Below are 22,505 nucleotides of genomic sequence, written 5' to 3' on the forward strand. Positions count from 1 at the left end.
TTTGTTAGGTTCTAAAAAGCCACGCTCAAAACACTTTTTATTTGCCATTTATAATGAGATTTGGAAGCTTTTGCAAATGGAAGCTGATGCACATTTATAAAGAAAACACGGAAAATGCTCTAGCCACTGTTGATAATGGTATGAACACATTGTCCAACTGCATTTACACCCTTAATAACATTGTGTCATCTGCAATAGACATCATCAAAAATAACGCGTCACTTTTACATCATAGACAGAGTCAGCTTAGGTCCATTATGCAGCCGGTTTGGACATTACATGTTCTGAGAAGTGGCTGCATGCTCTGGCAGCACATCAACTCTCCTGAGTTATTTGTCGCATTTCATTTGCCAAGACAACAACAGATAGAAGCAAGTTACATCATGCTAATGATTGAAAAGTTGGAGAAGTTGCCTTTTACTGTGGCAGAAATTCCATCTGCAGTATGGCTAATGCACAGGGTAATTAATCTGCCTATTTCAACATTTTAGTTCACTAAGGGCCTTGGCGGAGGGGATTCTCCGTCCCAAATGTGACGGATATCCAGTCCACCGTTTTACAAGTTCCATAGGCTATAATGGAACTTGTAATACAGTGGGTGGGATATTTATCACATTTGGGACAGAGTAATCCCCTCCGCCAAACTTATAATGAGGCCCTAAGTGTTTAAAGCACTTTGCAGTTAGAAGATTTGCGTACTTAGGGGAAAGCTACATCCACAAGGTGTAGAAGTTACCATTCAATTTCAAATGTCTAAACGGCGAAAAAGAGGTATTTGTGGAAGTGAATGTGATACTGTTAGTCATTCTATGATTTGTAAGCAGGTATCCTTGCACTGCGCTTGCAATGCGGCCGTAGTGAACTTGGCTTGCTACCTGAAGGGTACTTCCATGTCTTTGATTTGCCCAGTATTTTAGATACTTTTGAATGGAAGTTGTGTGATGCTGAGTGATGATGACTGTTGTGAGACGAAGCCTAGAATCACCCACATGAATTTGGTTTCTCAAATTATAACTTGCTGCAGCCATGTGTCATTTTCCCCCACAAGGTCATCAGCTATGATATAGTCCTTATTAAATGCCAACTTCTCCAAATGTTTGAAGAGTTGGTGAGCAGGATCTTTAACACATGTAATACTGCAGGAATTGTGCACTTTTATAAAAAGCTTGATTCTGGATTTGTCAGCACTTTCCAGACTGTATCTGGAGGTATACATGCAGCCATTCATTCACTCTTCTCAAGTGTCTTTGGTGGACCCAATAACTTTAGCATTAATTGGCGGTATCCTGCTGTCACTATTTTTAATATGCAATGGGTGTTCTATCTCAACAAAGTGGAAAATTGGAGCTCCCACCAGCCCACCTGCGTTGTGACAACATGATGTAGTTTTTTAGAGCTTCACTGCTAGAGAACTTGAGCTGAATTGGTCATTGTCATTCCGATCAATTCTGACCTGTGTGCAGCCGATTTTCCTTTGCTTGTGGTGCTTCTTTGATTGTGCACCAAAAGTGTGTCTTGCTGTACAACCTATGCCTTCTTTGGACAAGGATCTCTCTATGAGGGTTCATTCATGGACATGCACATTAAGGTTACGGTTGATAAGCGAGGCATCTATTGTGGATTTCCTGGCTCCGTCTGCATCTGGCACTGTGAGGAAAAAAGGCCCCTTTGACGCATCCTGTGGCTGAGGAATTTACATACATGCTCCATGGATCCATCAGCCGACACACTGGTCAACTTATCGCCTGCTAAAGTGGAGTCCTTCTTGGCTTCCATCTCCATTGATGACATCGGAGATTTTCTGCAGGATCATCATTATTGCTGAAATTCGATCACTGGCATTTTGTTTCACATACTAAAATGTTCTTAATTTTGTCTGCCTGTTGGCCTGCATTTCATGTCAACTTCTTTTATGTATATTGTAATATACCTTTAGTGTTATAGTTTCAGAGGATTATAGTTTTAGGTCTTGAACTTGCACTCTTGGCCCAACAATGGGGAGGGTGTTGTGGGCTCATTTTCTTACCTTGCTTGGGCATATATATTTTAGCTAGCTGACACCCGTGGCCTGTGCCATTTTACCCAGATATATGCTCTAATTTCATTTATTCATTTTAGTTTAGCCTGCTTTTCAGCAGGGATGTTTTATATTTCTAATCAGCTGTGACTCTGGAAAAGCAGAAGCAGAGTTATTATTTTTGTGCACAACATTTCACCATGTGTTTCTGCCCAAGACTGACAAGAACAATACATGATAATTCACCTAGGGCCAGATGTAGGTAGCCGTTTGCATGGTGCAAACTGCGAAAATCGCAGTTTGCGCCATGCAAACAGCCTAATGCGATGCTCATTCACAAATTTGTGAATGCGACTTCCAGATAGTAAGGGGTGTTCCCTTCCCATTTGCGACTCGCATCGCAATTCAGAATTGCTTTGTGACCGCGAATGCGGCCGCAAAGCAACTCGCAGTTACCACCAGTGTCACACTGGTGGTAACTCATTCGCAAAAGGGAAGGGGTCCCCATGGGACCCCTTCCCCTTTGTGAATGTGGGCATAAAGGTTTTTTCAGAGCAGGCCGTGGTCCTATGGACCACGGCCTACTCTGAAAAAATGAAACCAAATGGTTTCGTCATTTTTTTCATTTTGCAACTCGTTTTCCTTTAAGGAAAACAGGCTGCAAAATGAAAAAAAAAACTGCTTTATTTAAAAAGCAGTCACAGACATGGAGGTCTGCTGACTTCAGCAGGCCACCATCCCAGTGAGTGCAGGGACTCGCTATGGGGTCGCAAAATGCGACCCACCTCATTAATATTGATGAGGTGGGTCTTTGCGACCCCTTAGCGAGTCGCAGACGGTGTCTGAGACACCGTTCTGCATCCGATATTGCGACTCGGAAATTGCGAGTTGGACAGGCTCGCAATTTCCGAGTCGCAATATCGGACTTTACTACATGTATTTTTGCCACAAGAGTACATAAATAGTTCGACATTTAGGCATATGCTCACATCAGGCCTATTTCACAGAACATAAACATGTTTCTTATAGAAACAACACACAGGCCAGGAAAAGGGAGGGAAATCATTCCGGCCAGGATAATCATCTGTGCTGTGCATGCCATTTCACTGCTGACCTCAGCCTTGTCTCCGCAACCAGCGAAGGACTGAGAGGACAGACCCCACTTCTCAGGTAATGGGTGGTGGGTACAGACAGATTGCACTATCACCGCTAGAAGTTAGAGTTTAGTTAGGATTTCTATTCACATGTTTATTTTAATATGCTAGGGTTGTTTATTTGCTTTTCACTGATCGTAACAATCCTATTCTTGCTATGGCTCATTGCCTTAATTATGTCAGCTCATATATTTTATCATAGAATGCAGTCTTTTCAATAAATGTATTGAAAAACATTCTACATCTTTTTCTTTGGTCTACGTGTGTGTACTACAACTTCCCTGAGAGGTCACCGAGTGTCATGGGTCAGGCTATCACAAATCACTTTTACTTTTATGTTTGGACGAGATGTTGCTAGCTTGCCAAATGGGTTGGGTTGATGGCTGCCAAGACGGCGTGGGATTGACTCAGTCACCCACAAGCGGTGGTGCTGCTGCCCTGGATCCAACAGTCTTATTCCAATAACAAGAGTCCTAGAACACAACACTGCCATTAATTTGGGCCTTCCCAGGGTGTCAAAAGCATTCTCAATGTCGAGAAATAAGGCTCTAGGTGACAGATGTGTTTTGTAGTTTTCTTCCATGATTCAGAAGAGACATCTTTCATTTAGCAATATGTCCTGGGATACCTGGGATAAGGCTGTTCTGGTCAGTATGGACCAATGTAGGGAGATACAGTAGTAGTCTATTTGCAAGAACCTTCCAAAGGATTTTATAATCAATGGCATGAAGGGACAGCGGTCTATGGAAGCTTACCTCAAACGGGTCTCTGTCTGGTCTTGAGAGGACTGAAATCATGGCTTCCCACATGAAGACTGGCAGAGTGCACCTGTCCTGGCCAGTTGGTACAATTGAAGATGCTTCTGGGTAAATACCATTCTGTAGGTGGGGTAGAAAACCACTGGGGTTCCATCTGCTCAACTGTGAGGCAAAGTTCCTTAATAGTTAATGATTCATAAACTAAACATGGCTATGTGGGGGGGGGGGTCAAGGCTTGCTATTGGACGTCTATCTGAATATTCCTAAAGGGGAGCCATCTTGGCTATTTAACTCTAAGTGAGCTGTAGTAGTCCAGGAAAATGTATTGATGTCAACCTCTATGTTAAGCGTCTCCCCAGTTGGGGACCTAATGGCGTTACTCAATAGCAATTTCCTGTCCTTCTTGGTGCCCTTCTGTGTGCTGCCTAGCTACGCATTCTGCATAGTCCAATTTCTATAGCCAGGCCATCAAGGTCCTGTGCAATTTCCTGACGGGAGTGGCATCACCATCCTGTCCCACGTTCTCTCCCACACAAACTTCAGCCTCCCTTATGGTGTGCTCTAGGCCCAGGATATATGTCCATAGTACTAATTTCATTCCACATGTTGTCTAAATACAGAGGCCCAGTATGACTGCGTTGAATACATTCCACTCCACTCCTCTGTCCAAAGTGGTTCTCTGGTTATCCTCAAAATAGTTATTGATGTCCGATCCTATAGTTTCATAGAAGACTATTGTGAAGTGCTGGCATGTATAAGTTCCAGGTGGGTACCAATGCTTAACGTCTGCTTCAGTGTATTGTCATTTTTAAGGGGTTGTGCTCAGAGAGTGTGCAACTGAGGTATGCGGTAGCTGAGACATGGAGCATCATGTCACAATTACATAGGATGAGATCAAGTCTAGTGTATAATTTATTGACTGCGGAGAAAAATAAGTACTCTCTCATGGTAGGGTGCATGGCGTGCCAAATGTCATGCATGTGACTATGACTAAGCCAGTCTTTAAAGGTGTGTTTAGTTCTAGCCACCATTGCACCCTCCACTGGGAGGAAGGGCCTGTACAAGTAGGTATAATGTGCAGCTTTGAAGTCTCCCCTCAATACGCTGAGTAGGGGTAGGCGAAATATTCTGTTCCACCAGCGGAATTGGCAGAATTTTGGTGGCTGTGGGTTAGCCTTGTAACACAGAGTTCTGGTTAAGTTCCACCTATCTTCGCATGATGGAATTCTTTCTTGAGTTCAAATCCAAAAAGGTAAGTTGATGAGCAAGACTTGGTGTCCCCTAGCGTGATTCTCAGTTGCTAGAAAGACATCGGACAAGATTTGTCCAACATTGTCAGTCACAGAAAGTCATAACCATTAGTGGCCAGAAGGCTGTCATTTGAGTAGAAAATCTACTCAAACAACAGCAAAATCAACTTGAATAGCTGCACCCTCTGATGCACCACAAGGTGCAGTTTGCACTGATTTTTCAGCACAGAACATGCTCCCAGCACTAAATCACAGCATGAGCAGGATGAAGGGCCTATTTCCACCCATTGGTTGAACTCCGCAGAATCTCAGTTTTTATGTTACTCTTCAGAATTTCACAGAGTCAAATTCTGAGGAGATACACTCACCCTAATGCTGAGTGCTGTCAAGTCCTGTACTAATATGGGAGGTAGGTTTATTAGGAATTGCAGTTGATTGCAATTAGTTGCATATATCTCAGCTAGGGCGATCAGGCCCCATCAAGTGCTCCCTCCCCCAATACCTATCTAGGTTTTACCACTGTGCCTGTTGTCACTATCGGTACTGTAGGAGCCACCCAGATGAGCACCCCCTTGGCATCTGCTGGCTGGGAGGTGCCAATGATTTGACCCCTCCATCTCTTCTGTAGTTTAAGGAATTGTGTAGTGGTCATATGTGTTTCCTGCAAATATGCTATGTGTGTCTGCCTGACTCACAAGTCAGACTATATGAGGTGGCGGTGCCTGGGAGTAGTTATTTCCCAGACATTCTAGGAAATATTATACATAGATGATGACTACATTAGGCGTGTCATCATACTGCAGCCTTGTTCCTCCCCTGCCTCCCTCAGGAGTTGGGCCTCTAAGGTCAATGTGTAGGTCTGGTCCACTGCAAGTGTTAATGAGATCATGTTGTAGTTCCACGAATAAAAACACGCAATCATTACCTCAACTACTAGTTCCAGGTTAGGACATAAACTCATCTACTACCACATATGAGCTATAATGAAGAGTGAAAATACTTGTTCCATCCGGAATCGGGTGGATTCAGCAGTCTGCACTAACAGAAAAAGTCACGCATAGTCTATGCGCACATACAAGTATTATAGCTCCCTCTCTACTTTGGAGAGGAGGGTCCAAATTCCCTATCCCTGCAAAAGCATATGGTTCTCATGTTCATATTACTTAATCCAGCATGAATGTAGTAAGGTCAGGACCTGTATGTAGCTTTGCTAGATTGTTCGCCATGGTGATGGTCAGTTGTCCCTCGAGGAGTTGGCTGTAGGGCTGTGGAATCTTGTTACTTGGATGTGTCAGGATTCTACCATCTCAAGAGCCATAGTTCACTCGTGTGACACCTGCTTGGGTTTGGGTCTGCCACTGGGGGCCTGCGTGTTTGCTGACACAGTCATGGTTTTCACCAGCCTCTATCTGGTTGAGTGTCTAGGAGTGCCAGTGACACCCCTTTGACTCTAGCTACTCCCAGATGACTGCCCATGTAAATATAAGCTTGGGGTTGGGGTCCACAACACATAGTTAAGCTGAAAACATATGGGAAAATTTCAGTCCAACTTGTACAGTTTCTGGATAACCAGCATATATGAGCCCCTGAGTCTTTGCACCTATGCAGTGTAATCCATCTAAATGTTTACTGAGGCATTGTCACCCTGACAGGGCCCTTTGGTCCTGGTGGCTTGCAGGATGTGATTGAGGGCACACAAATTGAAGATGTGTGCCACCACTGGCTGTGATGGAAATCCTGAGGTGGGGGACCTGGCAGAGACTCTGTTGTCCCTGTATAAAACTCAGTGGGCCCTTTCCAATGAGAAAAACTGGATTCTTTGTGACCTAAAACAGTGTGAAGTAGCCAATCCTCCAGGCAGAATTCCATATTAGGGCCCTCAGCTCCCTCTGGCAGTCCCAACACATTGTTCCAGCATGATTGCCCTTCCACATCCTCTTCCTTGTTGGACAGCAGGGAGACTTCAGATTGGGGAGCTTTAGGTAAGATTGCATCTCTGACAGCAAAGGGCACATTCCAGCCAGTGTAAGACCATTTTCTTTCACTCTCTCTCTGAGATTGGCTTAATCAGCGGGTAGCAGTCGCACATCAATCACCAGCACATCCAGTTTGGGCTCCAGGGTGGTTTTCATGTCCCTGATGGCATGTAATCGTTTATCAAACTTCTCTGCTTGTGTCTGCTTACCTTGCGTGTCACATCCTTCCCCTATCAATGAGGGTAGTGGGACGGAGCTTTCTTCCTCTCTCTGAGCCCTTTTGGGGGGGCCATTGTTTGACCATCGTCACTGTTTAAGGTAGCAAGGGGAGGGGAGCAATCCCTGTACTGGTCAGATGCTAAATCTCAGCCTGCCCTTTCATCTCAGGCTAGCAAATGAGGGTCAGTGGGCCTCCTACAATGGACACACCCCACTCCACCCACCCACCTCAACTTCGTATGTGTATCCATCTGTATGTCATTGCAGGACGTGATGGCAAGGTCCATTTACATGTCAGCTATCAAGTCCACAGCCAGTGCCATGCCACCAGTGAAGCCAGACCCCTCCTCCATTCGGGCAGAAATCTGTCCAGTCTGCAGGTAATTAAGTGATCAGCAGGGGGAGGGGGGAAGGTTTGGAGCCCACTTTCCTATGCAGCTCAGATCGCAGCCTACAGGTATATTGGAAGGAGGGGTCCATGTGGGGAAGGAGTGTGCTCGAGGGAGTGAGACCCACCAAGCAAGTGTAAGCAGCAGAGCCAATACACTCCTCTCTGTGCAGCACCACCTCCATAGCTGTGCCCCCATTAGGCCAGGGCAGTCCGAGGGGCTGGTGGTCACCTGATAAACACTGGTATTGCACCACTCCCAGGCCTCTGAGCCATGGCAGTAGAGATTAACAAGGGTGTCAGCTGCTGACTGTGGCTCATATGTGGGATGAGCCCATGCCCCAGAGGCTGATTGCCATCAGGCCATTGTGGCACAATACCTTGCATTGTTCCCATCTGTGGTGTGGAGCTAGATGGAGAATTGACATGGTACATAATATTGACACACCTCTTGTGGTCATCTGAGATGCACTGATGATCGCAGGCAGCAGTGACAGGATGGGTTATGATGTGAGGCTGCACCTTCCAGTGTGAGACAGGCCACGGCCCTAGATGCAGCAGTCACCATAGATTGCTCTGCCAGGTGTCGTTGGTAGGCAGCATGTGATCGCTGCAGCCTGCAGCTTTCCTGTCCACCCCAGTAGGGGTAGGTTACTATCAGTATGATGTCCCGAAGATTTGAGGTGACAGGCTCCTTCCCTCTGCGCCCATCTTGGCCACCATGTTAGCCATGTGCCCACTGAGAATTTGCCCTCATTAATACAATTTGCCAATCAGATATTTATATTCAAATATATTTATGTATTTATATAAATATAAAAAATATATATATATATATATATATGTGTGTGAATAATTATGCTCTCTGTGACAGGTTTTGTGTGTTTGTGTGTGTGTGTGTGTGTGTGTGTGTGTGTGTGTGTGTGTGTGTCAGGGTTTACTCAAACCAAAAGTGAGCATCCACCAACATATAAGTTTGAGGTATTCATCAAAGATTTGCAGATAGTTTCCCAAACTGAATGCGATTATTATGTTAGTGTTATAAATGAACATCATTTGGAGAGAGGATGTGGTGGGACGGCCTGAGCTGCCACCTTTGGAGATGGGGAACCATGTTTGAGTCCTGGTGTCAACTCAACATACTGTGATTCTGGGCAAATCTCTTTATCTCTCTGTGCCCACCAAAAATGAATGTGTCCTTGTGTGATATAACTGATGCTTATGTAAGGCGCTCCAATACCTTCGGATTGAGTTCATGCTATATGAAACCACCCAAAAAAAACTGTGAAGTATTCCCTCAGATTTTTTACTTCTTTTGCTGAACTCACTTTTGCCGGTCTCTGGACACTTTACACCTGCTAACCAGTGATAAAGTACTCTCCTCTCTAAGTATGTTACAATTGGTATAGCTCCAATTGGCATGTTTAATTTACCTGCAAACAACTAGTTTATGGTGCCACTTGTACCCAGTGCCTTGTAAATATCGTGCTACACGTGGGATGCAGCACTCATTTTGCCACCCACTAAAGTGCACAGTGGCCCGGGTGTGCAGCTTAAATTGACATTTAGATTTAGCAAAATATACAAAATATACTTTTGCCAGGCCTAAGCCTTCCTTTTCAGTAATCATAAATCACATTTAAGGTTAGACTTAAAAACTCATCAGGCATGGTGCATGGTATTTCAAAAGTATGATATGCATATTTAAAGTTTCACATGTCCTCGCAGTGAAAAACCTTTGCAGTTGTTTTTCATTGTGGTAAGGCTTATACATTACCATCAGCTTGCGCTAATATGTGTTCAATTCAATTTGAGAGTAACCAGTAAAATTGTTCAATGACTCTTAATAGTAATTTAAAATCCAACTTAATGGACAAGTTGTATTTTATATTGCTATTTTGGAAATTACACCTTTAGAAACTTGTAATTTTCCTCTCTAAAACTAAAAGGCTTTCTTGCCAGTGTCAAGCTGCCATTTGACCCCTGATGGCTCCTCTGTGGTTGTAGGAGGCTGGCCAGGTTTGTAGTGGGTACCAAAGGTATTTACACCTTATACCAGATCCAGTTATCCCTTATTAGTGAAATGTAGTCAGTGTCTAGAAGCCAGGCTGTCTAGAGGTAGCTGTAGGCAGAACAGCCAAGGCTGAACTAGGAGACATAAAAAGCTGTACCACTGTTGTCACACGGCACTCACACACATGAAAGACAATACTAAGTGTTACAAAAATAAAGGTACTTTACTTTAGTGACACAATGCCAAAATACTTTGGATACTATACTCCCTTAGGAGATAAGTAAATTACACAATATATACACTAGTAACCAAAAACAGGTAAGTACACAGTAGGGAAACAGTGCAAATAGTGAAAATCACAATAGGTTGCAATGGGCCTAGGGAGAACACAAACCATATACTAAAATAGTGGAATGCGAAAGTCAGTTCCCCACCTAGACAAGTGTAGTGTGTAGAGGGGCACTGGGAGTGTGATAAAACACCAAAGGTATGTATTGTACCCCACCCCAGAGCCCAGGAAAGCAGGAGTAAAACACAGCAAGTTTCCTAAAACACACTGGAAGTCGTGATAGAAGATAATGTAAGAACAAGAACAAGAAAAAGAACAAGAAGAGACTGCAAGACACCAATGATGGATTCCTGGACCTGTAGATCTGTGGAAGAAGGGGATCAACTCCAAGAAGCACTGAAGAGTCCAGGGAGAACAGGAGCCCCTGCTAACCCAGATGAAGGTGCAAAAGAAGAACCACTGGTTAGAAGACAAAATCAGTATTGCACCAAAAAAGACAGATGCGGGTTCCTGGTTGGTGCAGAAGATGTCTCACAACGGATGGATGAATGCAGTCTGGTTTGCGTTGCTGGATTATGCCAACAGGTCTTGGCACACGCAAAGCTCGTGGTTAGTGGAAAATTACGCTACCTGGGATAAGGAGGGACCTGGTTGCCTCTACCCAGGAGGGAAAGACAGAGGGGGATCTCATCAATTCACAGAGCCCTCTGAAGACCAGGCAGCGCACACAGGAGTCCCACAGCACTGGGACAAAGGAGATGCAAATGGAAGCCCATGCAGCACGACACAAAGGATTGCCACGCTGCCAGAGAACCACTCAGGAAGCTGTGCGTCGCAGGATGGAGTGCCGGGGGCCTAAGCTGTGCTGTGCATGAAGAACTTCTTGGAAAATCATACACAAGCCTTGGCAACTGCAAGCCATGCAGTGGGTACTGTCTTGCGTGGAGAGGCAACCCTTACCGTCACCAAAATTGGACAGCTGGACGTTGGGACTGTCGGAGTCACGTTAGTCCACCACCCGTGTTGCTGGATCCACACCTGTCGTCTGGAGAGGGGACCAAAGCACCTGGTCATTGCTGCAGAGAGGTGCCTGTGGAAGCAGGGCAGTGACTCCATCATTCCACGGGAGATTCCTTCTGTTCTTCTGGTGCAGGCTGAAGACAGGTAGTCCTCGGAGGATGCACAACCTGGAAACTGTTGCAGTTGCTGGCAGGAGCTAAAGATACAATATTGTAGAAGTCATCTTTGCTACTTTGTTGCAGTTTTTTAGAGTTCCTGGAGCAGTCAGTGGTTGATCCATCGGTAGAAGATGAAGTAAAGGATGCAGAGGATTCCTGCTGGAGTCTTGCAATCCAAATCTGAGGAAACACCCAGAGGAGAGACTTTATATAGCCCTTAGAGGGGGTTTGGTCACCTAACCAGGTAAGCACCTATCAAGAGGGGTCTCTGACGTCACCTGCTGGTACTGGTGACTCAGATGCTCCCAGAGTGCCGACCACCTTGGAATCCATGATGGCAAAACCCAGGGACACTCTGGAGGAGCCATGGCCACCACCCCTGGGTTGGATAGGAACAGGGGAGTGGTCACTCCCCTTTCCTTTTTTCCAGTTTCATGCCAGAGCAGGGACTGGGCGTCCTTGAACTGGTGTAGACTTTATTATGCAAGGAGGGCACCATCTGTTCTCTTCAAAATTCTTCCAGAGGCTCTGGGAGGCTGCCCCCCCATGTCTGTTACACCTATTTCCAAAGGGAGAGGGGGTATAACAACCCCCCAAAGGAAATCCTTTGTTCCACCTTCCTGTGTTTGAGCTGCTCAAGCAACAGGAGGGCAGAAACCTGTCTGTGAGGAAGCAGCAGCTGGGGCTGCCTGAAAAACCTCGGAGGGCTGGTATGACAGTACGGGGAGGTCCACTGTGGAGCCCACAGAGTGAATGGGATTGTAACACCAATATTGGGATCAGTATTGGGGTACAATTCCAAGTTGTTAGACACCTTACATGGCCATATTCGGAGTTATCATTGTGAAGCTGGACATAGGTATTGACCTATGTCCAGTGCACTCGTAAAATGGCATCCCCGCACTCACGAAGTCCGGGAAAATCATCTTGGACAACGTGGGGGTACCTCTGCTAGTGCAGGGTTGCCCTCACGCACAGGGACTTTGCACCCAGCATTCAGGGTTGGACGGCCAGACATACAGGTGACTTATAAGTGACCTGGTGCAGTGTAAATGGCTGTGAAATGGTGCATGCACCATTTCGCACAGGCTGCAATCGCAGTCCTGTAGAAGCCTTTGCATGGGCTCCCTATTGGTGGCAAAAGTAATGCTGCAGCCCATAGGGATCCCCTGAAACCCCAATGCCCTGGGTACCTAGGTACCGTATACTAGGGACTTATAAGGGGTGACCAGTATGCCAATTTGGAGTGAAATACTGGGTTACCAGTATGTAGTGATCAATTTGGGAACCGAGAGAGCATAAGCACTGGGGTCCTGGTTAGCAGGACTCCAGTTACAGTCAAGTATACTTTCAAAAACAGTGACACATACTGACGAGCAGGCCAAAAACCATAAGCACTGGGGTCCTGACTAGCAGGATCCCAGTGACACAGTCAAAACACACTGACATCAAGCAGAAATTGGGGGTAATATGCCAAAAAGAGGGTACTTTCCTACAGGGACTGCCCGCCCCATGGTGGCGATACAATGTCCGCCTCCTCAGTAGACTGATCGCCAGATTATGAGGATGGCAGTCAGACCACCACAAGACTGCTGCAACTGCCAGGATCTCGTATCCGGTGGCGGCAGTAGGGAAGCTGTGGTCACACACAGCGAGGCTGATGCCGACACCACTGTGCTGATAACGACCTGCCTTTCCACCAAGTTTTTCATGGTGGGGACCCCGACCATGAACAGCTTGGCAGAAAGGCAGGGAAGGGGTCCCAAACAGGGCCTCAGGGTGATTTTACCCATTGGGCAGTGTGGCTGGGAGCTTATGTTGTGCCCAGCATGCCTGCACTGTAGGTGCATACTTTTTGCGATGCACACAATTATGCACGGCAACAGTGCGCCCGAGGTGCATCTGGTGCTGCACTGTGGCGGCATATGCTTCAGGCTCACTTTCTGAGCTGAAGCATGCCGCTGCAGACATTGCTGCCAGCCAAGTGATAGTATCATAATGTGGCAGTCGGGAGGCTGCAGGCTGGGGGCATCCTCCCGACCCCCGCATTATCAATCTGGCAGACCGACCACCAAACTCGAATTTGGGCCCTTAGACTTTTGGTACAAGTTTACCTTTGTGAATCGGGCCCCATAACACATATGTATACACATATACTAACTACGCATTTGTAAACTTCAGCATTGTAATGTAGAGATGGAGATATTAGAGATATTAACAACACAACAATTATTTTTCTATACAATTCATCAATGATCTTAGAGCATGCTAATTTACAGTCCATTTATTAAGGGTCTAGCACTCTGTAATTAACTGCAAAACCCAATCAGGTGAATTGCTTGTTTTAAATTGATTGTAATTGGTTTATGCAGGGCAACCCATCGACACATGGAGACAGCTACTGAGATCTTGTAAAAAGCAGTTGTAAAATGATACTAGTAGAAACAAATACGCATTTCAGGGCACGTTCGTGAGATTACCTGTGGAAAAAATGTGTATGGGTTAATTTAAATGTGAATGTAAGAAGAATTCAGTGCAGACTGCGAAGGTTAGATTTACCCGGATAAAGCCCTATTGATATACAAGAAACACGCTTTTCCAGGATGGCTTATTGTGGTAAACCCATGTTTCTTTTTCAATTTTCTCCTACAGAGATTTCTGTATCTCATTTATGATACGTGCATCACATTCATCTGCAGCAGGGCATTTCACCATGGCGTGTTTTTCAAATATGATTTGCAGCTCCAGCAGATTTAGGATACGCATCACATTTACATTTCCAATGTTTTTTGTTTGGTCAACCCTCATGCAACCTCTGTGGAACAAGAAGAGACAATACCAAAAACAGAACATTTTTTGCTGCATGGTTACTGTTAATCTTCGAGCATTTTGTTCAGCGTCTGCTGTACTACAATGCCCACAACGAGAGCACATAAAGCAATTGCGTTTTAATTAGAGATAGTGACCTGTGTTTTGTAAAAGAGCAGCAGCTCACTAATATTACTGCAAATCTCTCATTTCTCTAAACGAGATCCTGTTTCGATCTAAAAGGAACTTTTTATGGATGTTGCATGAAACAAAAACGCAACATTTCTCTGCCGAATATCTGTAATAGACTCTCACACATGACTCACACTGAAAATAAATGAAAGAGAAATTGTATTTAAAGCAATCTGTTCAATAACTATTCAAGTGCACCAGGGCAAGGCTCTGCAGAACAGAGCTGGCTCTATCAGAGGGCACTCCTGAAAGGCTGGGGCCGGGGCTAGAGCCCACTTTGACCATGCCTTAAAAGGTCTCTGGGTACAGCGCTACCTATTGCTTATCAGGTGCTGAAGGGCATTAATTGATGGGACGCAAACTGCTCCCTGAGGGAGACTGAATGGAGACTGTGCCAGGCCTACGTGGACAGTATTTTGATGCTGTAAGAAATTGGAGTATGGGTTGAAGAGGGTGAAAACCAACTTTAAATAATAATCACAACACTTGTCAGGGTGAACCACAAAAGATACCAAATAAACCTGTGCTTAAACCTCTGTGTGCTTTGCATAGAACTGTCTTGTCTAACTTAAAGGCAATATGCAATGTGTTAATGGAGCAGACAAACTGTAATAAAGTGAAAACACAACACAAGAACAACCCCAAACCAATATTGAAGAAAGAATAGTTGGATAAATAAAATGACACTGAAACAACAAAAGTTAAATAAGTACAACCAGAGATCTGAATTTTTTAATTTTGAATTAAAAATATCACCAAAAAGCAGAAAGCACGAACCATGAGCACCTAAAGGGACTAGACCATCTGACAATGATGGAGAGAGGGTCTGGTACAGGGGGACCAGCCTCATCTGGGTTGAAAGTTTGTCTTCTGACTCAGAAACTTTAATGGAGAAATTGTATTCATCAGGGTAAAGCACACAACTGGATCTGAGAAATGGTTTGATGACAGCAGGGAGCTCCTGTGCGCAGTCTCAACATCAAGAGTTTGCTCATCTTTGGGCTCAGCAAAGTAGTCGCCAAATGTCAGCATCACTCAGAGACTGTTCAGCATCAAGTCTGGGTAGCCCTCGATTGAGTGCTGCTCATTACTGGATCCAGTGAAGCAATCAACAAAGTGTTGGGGCTCCGGTTCTGCGGAGGCTATCAACAAGTTTTTCTGCATTGATGCTCAGCATCAAGTACAGTGAAGCTTTCATTCAGGCATGGAAGACTACACTCTTACCACAAACAAGGGTCCAGGACTTTGGGGACAGTACTAGTGGGTCATGATTCACTTCCAAAGAAGTCAGTAAAGGGGTGTAGGTAAGGCCAGTTCCTACTGGTCAGCTGGAAACAGAAAAAAGACCTCTTGAAGCTTGTTGTGTCATGTAGCGTGTAGCTCAAAGAGGAGGTCAGTCAACTGATCCTTGAAGGTAAGCAGGTCCAGTCTTCTTTCATGTTCTTCAGACAGCAGCATAGTCCTTTTTCTGATTCTTCTCGAGTCTAGCAGTGTCCTGCGGAGAGGTTTGTGGGTCCACTATTCTACACAGTGGCAGCCTGTGGATGAAAGGCAGACCTTTGTTCAGCTCCTAAACTACTTATGGTCAGTTCTTCCCCTCCTGCTGGTTTTCAAGCCAGCATGACCAGAGAGACAAAAGGGAGGCAGGCCTTGGTGTGAGCATTATCTACTGGTGACAAGGAAGGCATCTTTTGAAGCTCAGAAGTGGGCAGGTCACATCTCCCAGATCATCCTATCAAAGGAGGAGACCCCTCCCCCAACAACAAAAGACCTTTGTCCACTCTCCGGGTGCAATCCACACATCATCACTCCAGGAACGTACCCTATTTTTTGGCATGTTACCCCCAATTTCTGCCTGATGTCAGTGTTTTTGACTGGGTAACTGGGATCCTGATAGTCAGGACAGCAGTGCTTATGATTTATGGCCTGCTTCTCAGTGTGTTTACCTGTTTTCTAAATTGTCACTGGAGTCCTGCTAATTAGGACCCCAGTGCTCATGCTCTCTCTGTTTCTACAATTGTCACAATATACTGGTAACTGAGTATTTCACTCCACATTGGCATACTGAACCCCCTTATAAGTCCCTAGTATATGGTACCTAGGTACCCAGGGCATTGGGGTTCCAGGGGATCCCTATGGGCTGCAGTTTTTCTTTTGCCACCAAGAGGGAGCCCATGCAAAGAGTTCTACAGGACTGCCATTGCAGCCTATGTGAAATAGTGCATGCACTATTTCACAGCCATTTTTACTGCACCAGGTCAATTATAAGTCAACCAGGAACCCACATCTGTCTTCTTGGGTCCACAACTGACTTTGTCTTTTCACCTGTGGTTCTTCTTTTGCACCTTCATCTGGGATTGCAGGGGCTTCTGTTCTCCCTGGACACTTTAGTGCTTTTTGAACCTGGTCCCCTTCTTTCACCGGTCTTCAAGTCCAGGAATCCATAATTTGTGTCTTGCAGTCTCTTCTGTTTCTTGCATAATCTTCTATCACGACTTCTAGTGTGTTTCAGGAAACTTACTGTGATTTACTCCTGTTTTCCTGGGCTCTGGGGTGGGTCCTATTTCTTACCTTTGGTGTTTTCTTACACTCCCAGTGTCCCTCTAACCACTACACAACCAACTTTTGCATTCCACTATTTTAGTATATGGTTTGGGTTCTCCCTAGGCCCATTGCAACCTATTGTGATTTTTACTATTTGCACTTTTTCTGACTGTTTTTACAGCTATTTCTGCATTCTAGTGTATATACTGTGTATTATTTACCTTCTGAGGGAGTATGGTATCTAAGGTATTTTTGGCATTGTGTCACTAAAAATAAAGTACCTTTATTTTGGTAACACTGAGTATTGTCTTTCCTGTGTGTGAATACTGTGTGACTACAGTGGTATTGCAGGAGCTTAGCATGTCTCCTAGATCAGCCTTTGCTGCTCAGCGACAGCTACCCCTACCCAGCCTGGCTGCTAGACACTGACTACATTTCACTACTAACAGATAACTGGATCTGGTATAAGGTGTAAGTGCCTTTGGTACCACTACAATCCAGGCCAGCCACCTACAGTCTCAGGACCACCGTACTTGTAATCAGGCTCTAAGTTTCAACCTAAAGTCTAACTTTACTCATAGTAAAGTTCGAATTTTGGCCAAAGTTTAGACTTTTGGTGTATGCTTAGGCAAAAAGTCTGAACTTAGACCAAAAGTCTAACTTTACTATGAGTAAAGTTAGATTTTTGCTCTAAACTTAGACTTTAGGTCTAAACTTAGACTTTTGAATTAAGTTTACCTATGTGAATTGGGCTCTGTGTAGTTTAAACTTGGATTGCATAAATAATATGGCCCTCATTTTGACATTGGCGGTAAAAAACGCCTACTGCTGTGGCGACGGCCGCCAAAAGACCGTTGCCGCAGCTACCAGCCTTCCATCGTATTATGACCACAGCCGGATTTCCATCACAAGAATGGAGGAAATCCGGCTGTGGCCATGACGGCGGATGGCGGTAAGGTGGCGCTGCTGCCACTAGCAGTGCCACACCAGTAGACTGCTGCCAGACGTATTATGACCAGTAATACGGCCTAGCGGTGTTCTGCTGGTGGGAGCTGCTGGCGGTAGGAGCGCCCCGTCCCGACTCCTGCCGGAAGACCCCCTGGATTCAGTTAGGTCGGGTCTCCGACAGGGAGGGGGTGGAGGGTGTTTTGTGTGTGTGTGTGGGGAGGGGGTTGTGAATGTTTGTGTGTGCGTGGATGCGGGTGTGTGTTGAATGTGTGTGTGCATGTATGGAGGTGTGTGTGTGTATGGGGTGTTATGTGGAAATGGGTGTGTGTATGCGTGTGTGTGTGTGTGAGGGGGGTGTGAATGTAGTGGTGTTTGGAAAGTTAGGTGGGGTGGGGGTAACTGGAGAGGGAGGGGGGAGACCCCTATCAGTGACAGGGAAGGAATTCACTTTCGCTGATATGGCCTACCGCCATGGTTTTCGTAGTGTTTCAAACACCACAGAAACCATTGGGGTAGGCGGGGTCATAATCCCACAGGCAGAAGAATGCCAGCCGCCGGGCTGGAGATGGATATCTCCAGCCTGGCGGCTGTTACCACCATGGCAGTTGTAGTGATACATTGTCATAATATGGCAGTAAGTACCGCCAGCCTGTTGGCGGTACTTACTGCCACATTACCACTGACCGCTGGGGTCGCAATGACCCCCTATATGTTTTCCTAACTATAACTAAGCTTTAACCTTTGTTAGGGCCTGATTACAATTTTGGCAGTGAGACAACCAGACTGCCGTAGTAGCAACCGCCAAAAGACTGCCATGTTTGCTGTCATACAGACCACTGTATTACAAGTCACACGACCAGGACTGCCAAAAGCAAGCTAAAAAAACGACACCATCAGCATCCCCAGCCCGTCAAACAATCACAGAACCTATTAGAAGTCAAACGTCACAATGGCGGTTGAGCCATGGAGGTCTGCCAATTGCGGACTGAACCCTGACAGTTCTCTGTCACCACACTAATACACACCACCACATTGGATGGATTTGAAAACAACACAGCTGACACACATTCCCACAACTGACACACCTACAAAACACACTATAAAACACATCCCTTCACACATCACAATCCTTTGCATTTTCATAGCAAGACCCTGCAACATAGCGTGAAATTCCAGAAATTTAAAATCCACTAGGATAGGCATCCTTCCAATTTACACCAACCACGCACCCCACACCCTCAACACACCCCTATCACATCCATCTGCACCTCCCTACTCCATTTACTCCCCGTCACCTGTACATTTTCCCAGCACTCACCCATATATTATTAACACCACCATGTCACAAAAGAAATATCCCTGTTTCACTGAAGATGAGTTAAGAGACATGATTGATGAAATCATTAGAGTAGAGCCACATTGATTGAGAGCTCAAGTCCAACAAACTACTATTGCACAGAAAATGGAAATGTGGCAAAGGATAATCAACAGAGTGAACGCTGTGGGCCTCACCCCGTGCACAAGGGATGACATTAGGAAGAGGTGAAACAACTCTGGGGCAAGGTCCATCCCATGGCATCCAGGCACCAGCTGCAGTTCCAGAAGACTGGTGGTTGTCCCCACCTCCTCCCTTACAACTCACATCATGGGAGGAGAAGGTCTTGGCCATCCTGCATCCTGAGGGCTTGACCAGAATACCTGGAGGAGCAAGTCACAACACTAAATATCACACTTAAATGCATTGCCATTGGCATGCATGTTCACTGCCCACATTTAGACTCCTTCACTGTCACCCCAATCACCAGCTCTGTCTCTACCTGTCCAGAGAACTCTGTTTGCCATCTCACATGTGAACTAGACTCACCTGGGGGAACATCATTGGTGTATACTGGGTGTAGGACAGGGGCTGACAGCACTACAATTCCCGGAAGGCACTGTCCTACAGTTTGCAAAACCTGAACTGTGTATCACATTCAAAACATCAAGTATTGCAAAGACCCAAACTAGTGTACTGACCTAGAAAGGAACTCAACTGTCAGTGAGCGTGTGTAGCACAGGACTGACAGGAATGGAAAGTGCAGAATGCACTAGTAGTGTCACCCCACTCAGCCAACACAATGTTCTCTACCATAATGATCCTTCCACCTCTACTCAGCCATTGAACTACTCACCTAGAAAGGTTAAAAAATGTATGGTGTGTGTGATACATGGAGTCAAATGGCTACCATACACATGAGGATCCCTAACTGCCACTCCAAATACCAGTCCAATGAACACCTGCCAAAATACAATTTTCCTGGGAATTCACACATGAAGTGTACTCACCTGGGGGGATGACACATAACAAATGCATGAGGAACAGGGAGTCACATGATTGCTAATTCAGGAGGCTAGGACTACTCAATTCAAAGCACCAGCCCACACTGCATACGCTCAAATATCCTTGTAGGTTAACATGCAATATAAGTGTGCTCATCTCAGATGATGACCCATGTACATTGTGTGTTAGACCTGGCATCCTTGGTGTGGTTTCCCTGTCTTTTTGCCCCTGCTTCCTGTATTTTTGGCCGTGTGCTGGATTTTGTTTTTGCTGGTTTTTTGGTACTCTGGGCACTTTACCACTGCTGACCAGTGCTAAAGTGCAAGCGCTCCCTTTGTTTGTGATTATGATTGGTTATCCCTGGGTGGCAAATTTGACTTACTAGTAAGTCCCTAGTAAAGTGCACTAGAAGAGCCCAGGGCCTGTAAATCAAATGCTACTATCGGGCCTGCAGCACTGATTGTGCCACCCACATGAGTAGCCCTGTAAACACATCTCAGACCTGCCAATGCAATGTCTGTGTGTGCAGTTTTGCACTACCAGTTCAACCTGGCAAGTATACCCAACTTGCCAGTCCCAAACCTTCCCTTTTACTACATATAAGTTACCCCTAAAGGAAACCCAAGGCAGCCCCAGGGGAAGTGTGCAGTGTCTTTAACAGGTAGTACATGTACTGGTGTGCTATACATGTCCTGATAGTGAAATACTGCTAAATTTGTGTTCACTATTGCAAGGCCTATTCCTCCCTTAGGTTAATATGAGGATTGCCACTAAATATATTTTAAGTGTAATTTCCCATTGGGAGCAGATAGAGATCTAGAGTTTGGGATCTCTGAACTCATAAATTTAAAATTCATCTTTTAGTAAAGTTGGTTTTTAGATTGTCTCTTTTAAAATGCCACTTTTAGAAAGTGGGCATTTTCTTGCTTCACCATTCTATGCCTCTGCCTTCCTGTGGAATCCGCATCTAGGTCAGACTGACAGTTGGGCTGTTTGTGAATTCACTATAGACAGTGACACAAAGAGAGCTGAGGTGCGTCCCTGATATCTTGATGGGTCTTCTTTGGCTAGAGTAGAGGAAGGAGCTGACACCTACACCTGAAAGGGTTGTGCCTGTCCTCACACAATGCAGTCTCCAACCCCCTGGAGTGTGTCTGGAGCCAGGCCTGGGCAAGGCAGGATCTTGTGAATACCAGATACTTTCCTTTGAAGTTTGTCTACTTCAAAGGCAGAGATGAGTATAAGTAGTGGACTCAAAACCCCAGACTTTTAGAACACTTTTGGATCAAGAGAAGCCTCTGCCAAGGAGAAGAGCTGGAGGAGGAGTACTGACCATTTGCTTTGTGTGCTTTGCTGAGTTGGCCTGCAGTTGCTGCTTCTTCCTGAAAGAGGAAAAATATTAGACTTTGTGGTATATTCCTGCTTGTGAAGTGTCTCCAAGGGCTTGGGCTGAGCTTGCCTCCTGTTTTGAAGACTCAGGGCCATCAAAGACTTCCTCTGCCAGCACCTGAACTCTCTGCTGAGTCTCCTATCCTGCCAAGTGGTGCCTGATCCAGTCCGTGGGCCCTTCAAAGGTGAAGCTGGTGGAACCAAGATTGAAATCCACGCACAGGAGCCATGCAAGTCATATTTTGACGCAACATGGCTGTAAAAACGATGCACTACCTGCATCGCGGCTAAAACATCGACGCGCCACCTGCATATCTGCTGTAAAATTGACACACCACCTGCATCGTGGCTTGAGAAATGATGCAATACTCACTTACAGCTGCTGAAATCGAAGCAACCCCCACACGGCGTGGTTCTTCATCAATGGGCATCAAAATCAACGTGAACCTGCCCAGATCTGAGGTGCCCGTCTGGAAATTGACACATCGCTGTCTTGCGGGAGAGAAAAATGATGCATCGCCTACCCAACTGGAGAAGAAACAATGCACAGCCTCACTGCTGACTTTTCCGACACACACTCACCCGTGTAGCTTTATTTTTGATGTAAACCAGGTACTTTGTGTAACAACAATGCATCCATTGTTTTCTATTGAGTAAGACTTTAATTTAAAAAAAACATATCATAGTGAGGGCCTCTGCTTTGACAAAGTGCAAACTGACTGCCAAACAGGGGCCCAATTGCTAACGCCTCTGCAGGGCAATGTTGTGGAGCATGCAGCAGGCCAAAGTGATCTTACAAAGTTTTTCAGGTAAGTAGAGGAGGGCTCCACCAGACCCATCAAGACACCGAAATCTGGCTTTCAGTAGCCCAAAAGACTGTTCCACATCACACTCCATTCTTCCTTGGGCATTGTTGAAGCTGACTTCCCCTGGCTTAGTTGAGTTCCTCACCGATGTGAACAACCATAGACGGTTTGGGTATGCAGGGTACCCTGTAACGGAATGCAACATATGTGCAACTATGAGCCCAACTAACTTTTTTGATTGCAACAGACATTGCT

The sequence above is a fragment of the Pleurodeles waltl genome, chromosome 7, assembly GCF_031143425.1.
Source record: "Pleurodeles waltl isolate 20211129_DDA chromosome 7, aPleWal1.hap1.20221129, whole genome shotgun sequence".
In the NCBI taxonomy this organism is placed as follows: Eukaryota; Metazoa; Chordata; class Amphibia; order Caudata; family Salamandridae; genus Pleurodeles; species Pleurodeles waltl.